The sequence below is a fragment of the Mustela lutreola genome, chromosome 10, assembly GCF_030435805.1.
Source record: "Mustela lutreola isolate mMusLut2 chromosome 10, mMusLut2.pri, whole genome shotgun sequence".
In the NCBI taxonomy this organism is placed as follows: Eukaryota; Metazoa; Chordata; class Mammalia; order Carnivora; family Mustelidae; genus Mustela; species Mustela lutreola.
The window spans coordinates 41,297,276-41,307,710 of record NC_081299.1 but is presented as its reverse complement, the minus strand read 5'-3'; the positions used below and the strand labels follow the sequence as shown (position 1 = coordinate 41,307,710).

The 10,435-nt window shown below is 38.4% G+C and overlaps 1 pseudogene; it reads left to right on the top strand.

The window, feature by feature from the left end:
• The first annotated feature begins 429 nt into the window (after window positions 1-429).
• LOC131810743 (small nucleolar RNA U3) lies at window positions 430-507 on the top strand (annotated as a pseudogene).
• Window positions 508-10,435: the final 9,928 nt, after the last annotated feature.

The following is a 10,435-nucleotide window of genomic DNA, read 5'->3' as shown; positions in this document are numbered from 1 at the left end:
CTCTCTCTCTCTGTGTCAAATAAATAAATAAATAAAATCTTTAAAAATATATTTTCAGGGTTTTTTTTAATGGTGTAATATAAGGTCCAGTTTCATTTTTTTGCATGTGGTCATTTAGTTTTTCCAGCACCATTTATTGAAGAGACTATCCTTTCCCCATTGTATATTCTTGCTCTTTTATAAATTAACTGACCATGTATGTGTTGGTTTATTTCTGAACTCTTTATTCTGTTCTATTGATCTATGTATCTTTTTTTAAATGTCAATATAATACTATTTTAAGTACTATGGCTGTGTAATATAGTTTGAAGTCAGAAGGTGTTATGTCTTCAGATTTGCTCTTCTTTCTCAAGATTGCTTTGGCTATTTAGGGTCTTCTCTGGTGCCAAACAAATTTTAGGATTACTTGTTCTGTTTCTATGAAAAATGAAGACTATACTTTCAGGGATCATTTCTATAGTTTGTTACTATTTCTATGAAAAATGCCTTTGGAATTTTGATAGGAATTGCCTTGCATCTGTAAACTACTTTGGGTCATAGGGACATTTTAACAACATTAATTCTTCTAATCCGTGAGCACGAAATATCTTTCCATTTATTTGTGTCTTCTTCAGCTCCTTTTATTAACATATGATACTTTTTTTTCAGTGTACAGGTCTTTCACTTCCTTGGTTAAATTTATTCCTTGGTATCGTATTCTTTTTGTTGTGATGATAAATGGGATTGTTTTCTTGATTTCTCTTTCTGATAGCTCATTATTAGTGTTTAGTGTTTAGAAATGCAAATTGATTTTGTTTCCTGTAGCTTTACTGAATTTATTAGTCTCACAGTTTCTTGGTGGATTGTCCCTCTCTCTCTGCAAATGAAGACAGTTTTATTTTTTCCTTTTTGTTTTTTGGGGTTTTTTTAAGGAAAAGTACTTTTATTTATTTATTTGACAGAGAGAGGGCATGCACACAAACAGGGCTCGGGCGGAGGCAGAAGGAGAAGCAGGCTTTCTGCCCAGCAGGGAGCCCTATGTGGAACTCAGCCTCATGACCCCGAGATCACAGACCAAAGCCGAAAGCAGACACTTAACCCACTGAGCCACCCAGGCGCCCTATTTTTCCCTTTTTGATTTAGATGCCTTTTGTTTCTTTTTCTTGCCTAACTGTTCTGGCTGGGACTTCCAAGACTTTGTTTAATTCTTAAAGCCACCCCATGGAGTATTATTGGTCCCATTTTACAGATGAAGAAACTGAAACCTGGAAAGACAAAGTGCCTTATTCAAGATCACCCAGGGGGCACCTGGGTGGCTCAGTTGGTTGAGCGACTGCCTTCAGCTCAGGTCATGATCCCGGACTTCCAGGATGGAGTCCCGCATCGGGCTCCCGGCTCCTTGGGGAGTCTGCTTCTCCCTCTGACCTTCTCCTCTTACATGTTCTCTCTCACTCATTCTCCCTCAAATAAATAAATAAAATCTTAAAAAAAAAAAAAAAAAAAAAAAAAAAAAGATCACCCAGGTAGTAAGATACAAATTATAAACAAGGGTTCCTTTCATTCTTAAACCAAAGCACTTATATTTTCTTTTGATCCCAACTAAGATTCCACATTATGCTGAGATTAGCAATAATATCTCTTAAACCCTTCCATTTTTCTCCGTTCCACTGCTATTGCTTCAACTTATAACCATCTTACCTCATCAGAGGAATACAGTGGTTACGAACACAGACTCTGGAAATAGACTATGGATTTGAATTATGGTTTAGCTCCTTACTAGTGACTTTGGGAAAACTACTTAATGTCTCTATACCTCAGATTCCTTATTTGTAAGGAGGACTACTTCATAGAGTTGCTGTGGGCATTAAATGAGTTAATGTATATACTATTGAGGAGAATGCCTGGGACATACTAATGTTGTTGTCAGACTGTTTCTTGCTTCTTTCTATGTCAGTTAGAGTCCTGGCAGAAAATAGCACACTCAGACTAGATAATTCCATCGTGTTTAAAAAAGGAACTATTTACAAAATGTGTGAGGGTTTGGGGAACCAACAAGGGATACAAACTCCCCCTGGGCTAGCAACAGTGGGCATCATTACTAGCCAAAGTCATTAAAAAAAAAGAGAGAGAATGATCACCAGAATCTGAAGAGGGCAGCTGAATGGAGGGTGCTGTTTGAAAAGAGCTAAGAACTTTGGTGGAAGGAAGTATCCTTACAAAGTAACTCAGCAGGGAGGGAGCTGGGGGATAAGTACTCAGACCTTCTTTCCTTCTGACCTCTGATCTCCTGAGGCTATTTCCCAGTGCTGGCCCAGCCGGAAGCCAGAGGGCAAGGGAGCCTGTAGGGAGCCCATATAGGTCAGGCTTCTGTGGCACAAAACAAGTGGAGTGTGGTGGAATGACCATCTGGAGAGACAGACAAAATATTGAGTACACTTTCCAGCTAATCTTGCCTTCCTTTAGTCTATATCTTGGAGGCAGAATGATCTTTCTAAAGCAATGAATCTGATCTTGTCTTGCCCCAACTTGATGTCCTTTGGTGGCTCTGCATTGTCCTCCGATAAAGTCCATACTCAACATGAAACATAGGGCCTAATGATTTATTTCCACCTTACCTCTCCAATTTTAACTATTGCCATTCCCCTCTCAGTCTTTACTGTTAAGCCATATGTAATTACTTTCAAACCCACAAGGACACTGCTTTTTCTTCTTTGACTCTTTACAAGTTTTGGAACTCAACTTCAAATGATCTTTCCTCTTTCGTTCTTCACTGGGCTAATGCTCATTCATCCTTTAGTTACACATAGAGATAAAGGGGTTTCTTTTATCTAATTAATTTTGGGGGAAATCTAGGCTCTGCTTCTACAGTTCATATTTTCTTGAGCCCTAAAAGTAGTGGCCCTTTGAAGTTGGTATTTGATAGTACATTCATCTTCTAAGTGGACTTTATGATTTTATTGAGATTCTAATCCTAATTATATATAGTATGTATATAAATTTTTGAGATTATAATTATAATAGGTCATAGCCTGTAAGATCGTGCTTGAAGGTAATGAGAGTTCAGCTTTTAATGAACTTATCCAAATATACCTACAAAGCAATCCTCTGAGAACTGAAGCCAAATCTATATCCTGAGAATCCTGGGATGTTAAATTAGACTTTTAGGAGTCCTATTCTCATGAGGATTGAATGGGCTTCTTGGGAGAAAGGGCAAGTGCCTTTTAGACCAAAGAGTGCAGTCAAAAACTGTCTTGGGGCTCCCAGGTGGCTCAGTCAGTTGAGCGTCTGACTCTTGTTTCAGCTCAGGTCAGGATCTCAGAGTCATGAGATCAAGCACTATGTCGAGTTCCACATTCAGCACATTGAGATGCTCTCTCTCCCTCTGCCTCTATCTCTCCCCCCCCCCCCATGCACTCTCGCTCTCTAAAATAAATTAATTTTTGGGACACCTGGGGGTTCAGACAGTTGTGTCTGCCTCCTTGCTCAGCAGGGAGCTTGCTTCTCCCTCTGCCTGCTCTGCCTGTTCTGCCTGCTGCTCTCTGTGCTTCTGCTCTCTCTGACAAATAAATAAATAAATAAATAAATAATCTTAAAGAAAAAAAAAAGGTTTAAAAGAAATAAATTTTGGGGCGCCTGGGTGGCTCAGTGGATTAAGCTGCTGCCTTCGGCTCAGGTCATGATCTCAGGGTCCTGGGATCAAGCCCCGCATCGGGCTTTCTGCTCAGCAGGGAGCCTGCTTCCCCCTCTGTCTCTGCCTGCCTCTCTGCCTACTTGTGATCTCTCTCTCTGTCAAATAAAATAAATAAAATTAAAAAAGAAAATAAATAAAAGAAATAAATTTTCAAAAAATCTTAAAAAGCAAAACAAAACAAAAAACAACAAATCCACCTTGCCTCTTGTCTCTGGACTGAGGAAACAGAAGAAAATAACTGTATTAAAGATTTCTTTCATAACAGCTGTACAGTCATCTCTTCTGTACCAGATAACATATTTTCTCCAAGTGGAAGTAAAATTCACATTATTAAAGAATGGCTGTTAAAAGCTCCTATTTGGGGCGCCTGGGTGGCTCAGTGGGTTAAGCTGCTGCCTTCGGCTCGGGTCATGATCTCAGGGTCCTGGGATCGAGCCCCACGTCGGGCTCTCTGCTCAGCAGGGAGCCTGCTTCCCTCTCTCCCTCTCTCTCTGCCTGCCTCTCCATCTACTTGTGATTTCTCTCTGTCAAATAAATAAATAAAATCTTTAAAAAAAAAAAATAAATAAAAGCTCCTATTTGACTGTCTCTGAAAAACAAAAACAAAAAAAAGACAAAAACAAAGGCTCTTATAATGGAGGAATGGGTGTGGGTGTCTTAAAGGCAGATAGAATCTATTCTGGCAAGACCCAGATAGAAAGCCTACTTTTACCCCTTAAATTCAAAATTCCAGAGTCAAGATATACATTCCTGTGTCTCTACCTCCACCTAGTGGTTAATCAAGAAATCACCCATTCCAGAATCTTTGTGAATTAGGTAAAGTAGCCATCAGGATCTTTATTAATACTTGTCAACAGTTCTTAGAAACATTGAACCAGGCTCTGTCATAAGTGCTCGGCAAGAGTTATGACATGTGGGGCGCCTGGGTGGCTCAGTGGGTTAAAGCCTCTGCCTTTGGCTCAGGTCATGATCTCAGGGTCTTGGAATCAAGCCCCTTCCTCTCTCTCTGCCTGCCTCTCTGCCTACTTGTGATCTCTGACAAATAAATAAATAAAATCTTTAAAAAAAAGAATTATGACATGTAATTCTCCCAGAAACCCTATGAATGATGTGTTTTGTAGATCAGAAAATTAAGGTTAAGAGAGTTTACCAGAGTTTGGGATTTGTCCATGATCATAAAAGAGGCAGACTCAGGATTGGATCAAGCCTCTTCTAAGCCTTCCTTTCTTTCTTAACTGTCTGTTTATATACTAAGGCATACATCTATCACATATGCTTTTCTCTCCTTTTTACAACACATGTGTACAACCATTATCTTATTTAATCTGCTACTGGAAGGATTTGTATTAATCTTCTGCAAGGATTTACATTTGCAAAGCAGTCCATAAAAAGTGGATGATCCAAAGGAACAGATTGGCATTTAAGTCACGGCATTAAATTAGGGCATTAGGCCCTGGGAGGAGCTACTCCTGATGAAGAAATGGTATAAATGGAAAAGCCCTGATCCTTGTGATAGGATTTGTAGGTGCAGCATAAACTATATAAAGCATCCTATATTTGAATGCCTACTCTGCCACTTACTACCTGTGTGTCCTTGACAAAGTTACCTACTGTCACTGGCCTCAACTCCCTTATTTGTTTAATTAAGAACCATTGGACTCAGAGAATACTAATTTTTGTAAATTAGACTCTGGCTCATTTTTCATTAAAATGAATTTCTAGAAATTAAAAATGTATTAGTAAACAAAGTATCCTATTAGAATCTGATGATTGATTTTCAATAGATGGAAGAATCATTCATATCATGATTTAAGATGTTAGAAGTGCTCAGGGAGGGGCGCCTGGGTGGCTCAGTGGGTTAAAGCCTCTGCCTTCGGCTCAGGTCATGATCTCAGGGTCCTGGGATCGAGCCCTGCATCGGGCTCTTTGCTCGGTGGAGAGCCTGCTTCCACCTCTCTCTCTCTGCCTGCCTCTTGCCTACTTGTGATCTCTGTCAAATAAATAAATAAAATCTTTTTTTAAAAAAGTGCTCAGGGAATTTTGGGGAAGTGAAACTTTGGAGAGCATACAGATGATAGAGTAGTGGCCCCCAAAGTTGTCCATATGTTAATCTCTGGAATCTGTTAATACATTAGAATACATAGCAAAAGGGAATTAAGGTTGCAGAAGGTATTAAGGTTGCTAATCAACTGACCCTAATATAGGGTGATTATCTTGGATTATCTGGGTAGGCCCAACTTTAATCACAAGAGTTTTTACAAATGGAAGAGAAAGAGGAAGATGTGATTATAGACAGAGGCACGAAGAGATGCACTGTTGCTTGCTTTGAAGATGGAGAAAGGAGGACATGAGCCAAAGAACATGATCAGCGTCCATAAACTAAGCAGGTCAAGGAAATGGATTCCCTTGTAGAGTCTGTAGAAAGGAATGTAACCCTGTGGACCCCTTAATTTTATCCCACTGAGACCTTTGTTAGACTTCTATTTTACAGAATTACAAGCTAAGGTATTTGTGTTGTGTAAGCCACTATATTTGTGATAACTGGTTACAGTAGCAATAGAAAATTAATACAATATCTCAATATCTATGACCATCACTGTGTCCAGACTTGTTACCTGTTTCCTATGATAATATTGAAAAAGCGCTGGACTTGGAATCTGAAGACCAAGCTTGGCATTAAATGGCTTTGCTTGCTATTAAATGGCTGTGTGACTTCTGGTAAATCACAGTTCTCTGAGCATATTTATCTTGTGACGGCACCCAACTCATTCATGATATAGAACAAGACAATGGATTTGTAGGTGCTGCATAAACTGTAAAGCATTTTATACATGTGAGAATTATTATTTACAGTACCTGATACACAGTGGGAATGCAAGTAGTATCAATTGTCAATTGAGATCAATTATCCTTTGACAGTCCTTGGAATGTGGAAATGTGATGACAAAACCTGCTGGGTACCATAACCACAGAGTCATCAAATCATTGTGCTGTACACCTGACAATAATGTGATGTTGTGTATGAACTATACTGGAATAAAAAACAACAACAAACAAAGATACGCTGGCCCCCCTGGGAAGAAAAAGATCATATATGGTGACTGCTCCTAAGCTGATTGTGACATAATTATGGAGACGATATACTCATGAGAGGATTTAACAAGAACCCCAAAATTATGTATGATAATAGGACAAGAAAGGTCATAAGGTTATAGATGATTAAATGCCGAGGAGGTGATGCAAAAATATATGTACCCTGAGTGCTGGTATGGAATGGATGGTGAGTGTGGGCTGGAAGAGTTAAAGAAGGCTTCCAGGAAGAGGTAGATTTCTGTCGGGATCTTGGAAGGTGTGGTTAGATGGAGAATAATTGCTATTATTAAGCCCATAAAGTAATGGTTTTCTACCCACAATTCAAGGAATCACATTTTCCATTTAAGACATTGTCAGTCAGTTCCAATGTTTGGAACATTGGACCCCCTCCCCTTGCTAATATTTTTTTCCTATTTATTTTAAAAGATTCCTATTTATTTTAAAAGATATTTATTTATTCCTATTTATTTTATTTTATTTTTTATTCCTATTTATTTTTAAAGATTTCAAACTTACAGGAAGTTTACAAGAACAGTACAAAAAGTATATTTTAATTTCTAAACCTTTGAGAGTAGGTTGCCCGTATGATTTTTTATCATTCACAAATTGTAAAAATCAGGCCATTAACATTGATGATTACTCTCATCTAGTCCACAGACTCCACTCAAGTTTAGCCAACTGTTCCCAATAATGGCCTTTATAGTGATGCATTTAATTATCACCTTCTGTGAGTCTTTAATCAAAACACTTCCGTAACCTTTCTTTTATTTTCATGACCTTGCTACTTTTAAAGATTATAAGTGAATATTTTATAGAATGTTTCTCAGTTTGGGTTAGTCTGATGTTTCCTCTTCATTAGATTCAGATTATGCATTTTTACCAAGAATAGCACAGAAGTGATCCTGCTTTTTCCTCATTGCATGCCATCAGGTGGTAACAATTTCAGTTTTCCTATTACTGATGTTAACTCTTCACAGATTAAGTGGTATTTGCCTGTTTTTTTCCATAGTAAAGTTGTTCTTTTACCCTTCTTAATTGATAAGTATTTTGTAGGGAAGTATTTTGAGGCTATATAAATACCCATTCCTCATCAAATTTTCACCAAGTGGCTTAATTAATTAAGTCAAGAAATTTCTTGGCTTAATTATTACTACAATGGTTGCCAAATGGTGAACTTCTAATTCCATCATCCCTTCTACATTCATGTTGACATTCCACTTCAACAAAAAGCTTTCTTTATTTATATTGGTTTAGATGCATGGATTCCAATTTAATACAACGGGTTATAACCTGTTGCTGTTGTTATTTATTTTGATCCCCAAATTGTCCCGTTCTGGTTGTATGGAGGTCTCTTCAGGCTCTCCTCTGTGTCCTTTTGACATGGTTTCATCATTCTTTGAATACTTCCTTACTTTCTGGCATATAAGATATTCATCTTGTACCTTCCCTGCCCTAGCCTTGGAATCAGCTATTTCTCTAAGAAGCAGTTCCTTTTAGAGGAAAATGGCCGTTTAGTGAAGAACAGAATTTGGAAGCCAAGATAGAGATATTAGGTAAGCTTATTGTTGTTAGGGTGTTACTGCTCCCAGGCCCTGTCAATTGAGCAATGCTTAAGAATATATGTATGTATATACATGTTCACATATGCATATACATTTATCTGGATTTATTTCTATATCTATGTATTGAAAATTTTGAGTTCATACTGATACCTATAATTCCAATCCAACACCACAAAGTTCACTCTAAAGTTCACTTTTGTTTGTTTTAATTTTTATTTAATTCAGTTAACATAGAATGTATTATTGGTTTCAGAGGTAGAGGTCAGTGATTCATAGTCTTGTATAATACCCAGTGCTCCTTACATCCCATGCCCTCCTCAATGTCCTTCATTCAGTTATCCCATTCCCCCCACCTCTCTCCCCTCTAGCAGCCCTCAGTTTGTTTCCTATGATTAAGAGTCTCTTATGGTTTGTCTCCCTCTCTGATTTCATCTTGTATTTTTTTCCTCTCTTCCCTATGATCCTGTTTTTTTTTTTTTTTAATTTTTTTTTTTAATTTTTAAAGATTTTATTTATTTATTTGACACACAGAGAAATCACAAGTAGTCAGAGAGGCAGGCAGAGAGAGAGGGAAGCAGGCTTTCCGATGAGCAGAGAGCCCGATGCGGGACTCGATCCCAGGACCCCGAGATCATGACCTGAGCTGAAGGCAGAGGCTCAACCCACTGAGCCACCCAGGCGCCCCTGTTTTGTTTCTTAAATTCCACATACCAATGAGATCATATGATTGCTATCTTTCTCTGATTGTCTTATTTCGCTTAGCATGACACCCTCTAGTTCCACCCACATCATTGCAAATGGTAAGATTTCATTTTTTTGATGACTGAGTAGTATTCCATTGTATCTATATACCACATTTTCTTTTTTTTTTTTTTTTAAGATTTTATTTATTTATTTATTTGTCAGAGAGAGAGAGAGAGAGAGCCCAAGCAGTTTGAGAGGCATGTAGAGGCGGAGAGAGACGCAGTCTCCCTGTCGAGCAAGGAGCCTGATTCGGGACTCGATCCCAGGTCCCTGGAATCATGACCTGACCCAAAGGCAGCGGCTTAACCAACTGAGCCACCCAGGCGTGCCAACCACATCTTCTTTATCCATTCATCTGTCAATGGACATCTGGGCTCTTTCCATAGTTTGGCAATTGTGGCATTGTTGCTATAAACATTGGGGAGGAGGTGCCCCTTCAGGTCACTACATTTGTATCTTTGGGGTAAATACCCAGTGAGTTCACTCTAATTTCTGCTTTGCCATATTTATAACTCCCTACTCCTATCTCCCTTCAGTAAGAAGCCTGACTCCCATTATCCTCAACATATTTATTTATTTGATAAACCACTCCTATATGTAACCAATTGCCATTGCCACTGCTGCCATCATCCCTCACCCTCTTCACTCTGCTTGGATTCTGATATCCTGCACCATCCACCCACATATTCACTCTTCTCATATTGCTCATGCTCCAACACCTCTCATCAGGCTGCTCTTCCACACCCTGGGCACAGGACCTAGTTTGCTTAGCCCCACCTATGCAAATGACTTTTAGATATAATGACTCAGAAAGGAAGGAAGGTAGGCTGATGGAGAGCCAGATGCTTTTCTCAACGATACTTATGAACCATCCTTTTGGGATATGTAAGTTATGACATTTGTTATTTTGCATATTGCATTTAAAAACTGAACTGGGTGTTAACCACAACAAGGAATATCAACGATCAAATTAATGAATGAGAAGGCATCATGTAAGACATAAAAAATAAAATTTTTGGAATTTTGATAATACTACTTTCCTGTTGTGTGCTTTTGTGCAAGTTATCTAACCTCTCTGAACCTCAGTTTCTTCATCTATAAACTGGTGAATAACAGACTTAGGTTGTTATGAGGAGTTATGTAAGGTTAATGTAAATAAAATGTTTGGCCCAAACTATTGCTAATCAGGAAAAGAAAACTACCAAATGGGCTTGGCTTCAAGATGGATGAAATTTAAACAAACTAAAAAAGCAAATATCTTATTTACTGATCCCACAGAAGCAGGACCCATCATTCTCTATCCCTTCATTCCCAGCATTCACTTTGTATTACATTTCAAAAAGAAGGTGGACTTGTTAAAGATTTT